The 3,914-nt window shown below is 39.2% G+C and overlaps 1 pseudogene; it reads left to right on the top strand.

The window, feature by feature from the left end:
* The first annotated feature begins 447 nt into the window (after positions 1-447).
* Positions 448-1,377, top strand: LOC121041831 (armadillo repeat-containing protein 1-like; annotated as a pseudogene).
* The last annotated feature ends 2,537 nt before the right edge of the window (positions 1,378-3,914 follow it).

Below are 3,914 nucleotides of genomic sequence, written 5' to 3'. Positions count from 1 at the left end.
TAAGATAAAAATCAAGGGCTGATGGATGTTGCAGGGTCATGGGTGAGTCTGTAGAACCTTTTGTCACCAGCTTTCTCACTGCTTGGTTCCCAGAGTTAGCCTGGTCATTTGCCATTGCTGAGATCATGGCTCTAAATAGAGGGACCCTTGGGGCGCCTGGGTGGCGCAGTCGGTTAAGCGTCCGACTTCAGCCAGGTCACGATCTCGCAGTCCCTGAGTTCGAGCCCCACGTCAGGCTCTGGGCTGATGGCTCAGAGCCTGGAGCCTGTTTCCGATTCTGTGTCTCCCTCTCTCTCTGCCCCTCCCCCGTTCATGATCTGTCTCTCTCTGTCCCAAAAATAAATAAACGTTGAAAAAAAAAAATTTTTAAATAGAGGGACCCACTCTGTGACTCCTGGGTCCCTCTACCTCATGTGTTGGTGTGACCTTGATAGTGCAACAGGCTCTGGACTCCTGAAGCTCTGGCGTGAATTTAAGAAGATTTTGTTTGTGTATGGCATAGAGGATGAATTCTTCCTCCTCTACTATGAATAAAGAACCTAATATTCTCTCACATTAGTTAACCAGTTACGAGATCCACCAAAAGATCTACTAAGTAGAAGAACCATTGTCTACGATATCGTGGATGTCTGCCTGACCTTATTTTACTTATGGGCCTTCCCAACCCCTCTGTTGTCCATTTGGCTTTGTTTGCTCGTCAGTACTTGGCAGAATGCCACGCTAACAGAGAAAAGATGGACAGAGAACTGGGGATGATGCCTAAGTTTGCAAAATATTATACAGAAGACTACAATTCCAGGAGAAACAAAACTGCTGGCTTCTGAAATGTATGACATTCTTCATGAGGTCTTTCAAGATGGCAGATGGTGTTGGTTTAAAATAAATGAATTCATGTAGAAGGAAAGCTCAGTTTTTGTTTTGTTTTGTTTTGTTTTTTTTCTGGGAACTACAAGCAAATGCTCCAAAGCAGTGGTTTTGCACATAGATGGTCTTGGTAATAAGTCTTGGAGAAATCTCTGTGAAGAGACTTTGTTATAAATGAAAGGTGTTATTAAGCTTTACTTTTCAAATGGCTGTTCAAAGATGCGTGTTGCAGGTCCATTCAGATTTGAAAGCAGACACTTTGGCATCAACAATAGTATCAACCAAGGATATGAAGGCTCAGCGAGTTGGGTGAAAAGTGAGATTGGAGAAGAGATGCTGGTCCCAATCTGAGATAAGCCTGTGGAAATAGAGTCCCACAAAGGAGCAGAACAGCTCAGTGTCCCGGGTGGGCTTACTCCTGGAGGATGGAGCCAATTAACTGAGCACAGCTGCAAACTTTGCATACAGGTCATTTTCCTGATGACTCCAGTTTGGGTCTCAAAGACTGCGTGAATCAAGAAGGGTCCAGGTTTCCATTGTAGTGGTGAACTGTCAAGTGCAATCTGCAACACGTTATCATGAAAAGTTTTTAGATTCCATGATTGCATATGCTGCATTTTACACTTTATTGGACATTTTCCCCCAATTAGTGGTAAAAAGGACAAATGCTACAGGTGGACTTGCTTTGCTTATGAGGGTCTTATAGCAGTTAAGGCAACAGAAACTGCATTTTTTTTTAAATATATTGTAAAATAATAATAGGTAACATAGTTTAAAAAAAGTAAGAAAAATAAAACCCACTTCATTACTTCTGTACATGGAATAGTATCTAGAACATAAAAGGTATCTAATAAATATGTATTCTCTAAATACAATTATAGTAAGAATATGAAAATGCATTCATTGAAATAAGTAAGTGCTTACTATGCACCCATTATTATTCATAATGATCAAGAATTCATACAGATGCAAGTGAAATGATTTAGTTTTAATGTAGGAGAAACTTGCATTTGGGCCAAGGGCACAATATATGAATAATACAGTTGGAGGTATCATTTGAGAATTCTTACAGTATGTGATAATAAATCCCAGATAAGAGGAAGGAAAATAATTTTCTCCAACTATTTTAAACATAACACATTCTTTTTTGTTACAAGTAATTAGGTAATTGAAAAACCTTTGAAACAGCTAGAGAAGCAGAGTCTAGGCTTGTCCTCAAGAACAATTGCTAAACGATACTACATACAGACTAGAGCAACATGGGAGCTTCCATATCTGCACTAAACAGGAATGACAGGAACTAGGAAGAATTGTTGAATTCAAGAACATACCACTCTAGTTGTAAATCAAAAATCTGGAAGCTATAGAACTATAACAGCTGTCTGTCACCCATGAAGACAGTGAATGGACATCTGAACACTTCAGTAGAGAACCTAATATCTTCAGCATGGACATTAACTGTAGAATGGTACTCTTTATTACCTTCAACCTTCAAATCTCAGTAAACATACCCAATTGGCAGTCCCTCGTCTCCAACCAAAACTCTACATACTAAGAATTAGGTCCATGGGGTTTAACTTTCCAGCCTATGTATCACAGGTAAGCAGACTGCAAGAAAGTTGAATGGATACCACAGACCAATCCACAAATATATGTTGGCCCCACTTTTGATTATTTCTCTCTAAAAACCCTTCGCCCACACTGGTACATTCCAACAATAATGATAACATCAACAACAAATTTCCGTCAAACACATAATAGTCAGCAGGGAGAGTTTCTAAGCTTTAATTATTCATTCTGTCGCATAAAAATATATAGAACTAGGGGCGCCTGCGTGGGTCCATCGGTTGAGCATCCGACTTCGGCTCAGGTCATGATCTCAAGGTCTGTGAGTTCAAGCCCCGCGTCCGGCTCTGTGCTGACAGTTGGGAGCCTGGAGCCTGCTTCAGAGTCTGTGTCTCCCTCTCTCTCTGCCCCTCCCCCGTTCATGCTCTGTCTCTCTCTGTCTCAATAATAAATAAACATTAAAAAAATAAATTAAAATATATATATAGATCTAATTATAGCAAATACATTGTCAATTTCTCGTACACAAAACTGTCACATATTAAATGACTTGTAGTATTAGGCATTGTTCAAATAATTTGATCTAATGTTTAGAAAAGTAAGTAACACTATATATTGGTTGAAGTTACAAACATATTTAGCAGCAAAGCACTCAAGTGGTACAAAATGGGAAAACAAATTATAATTTTTAAATAATTACCATTTGTTTTGCTCTTATACTCCAGGGATATCGTCTATATAGGTACTAGTGTCATGACCTCGGCCTTGGTCATGACCTCTGTCCCAGGCTTACTTCTCCCCCATGTTGATTGCCCCCTACTTGCTTGGAAATATTCTGTGTGCTTAGGATAGGTCATGGAACAAAAATACAAAAACTGCCACCCTAGTGTAACTTTCACTTGGGAGAAAGATTTAACGAATAATAAAATAAATAAGTAAAGTGCAGAGTATATTTGGAGATGATGTAAAAAAAAAGTAAAGTGTACAACATGAAGTAAACATGGGGGTACAGGAGGTGGGACTGTGTTGCAGTGTTGAACAGGGTAATAAGGTTTCAGGGGAGGCCTTACTGAGAAGGTGAGCCTTCAGCAAAGGTAAGTGCTTGAGGGAGTTATCTAGAGAAAGAGAACCCAGGTGGAGGAATAGGTCAAGTAAATGTCTTATGTATTTACAGACACACAAGAAGGCCAAAATGACTACAGGAAAGAGAATTGAGGTAAGCAGGAGAAGGAGATTAGAATAGAGAGGTGTTAGGGACCCATCTTGAAAAGGACTTGAGGCCAGCCAGTATGTGTACTTTGGTTTTTATTCCAAGAGGAATAGAGAGTAAAAGGAGGGTTTTTTTTTGTTTTGTTTTGTTTTGTTTTGTTTTTTTATACTAGAGAAATAGCCTATTTTCACAAACAAACATTTTTCGGTGATAGCACCTTGATTCCTGATAAAATATTGGAGAATGTGGCTCATAATTAAAGATTTACCTAGCA

Source organism: Herpailurus yagouaroundi, unplaced genomic scaffold (genome assembly GCF_014898765.1).
Source record: "Herpailurus yagouaroundi ecotype Mexico unplaced genomic scaffold, PumYag 28, whole genome shotgun sequence".
In the NCBI taxonomy this organism is placed as follows: Eukaryota; Metazoa; Chordata; class Mammalia; order Carnivora; family Felidae; genus Herpailurus; species Herpailurus yagouaroundi.
This window is presented reverse-complemented; position numbering and strand designations above follow the sequence as displayed.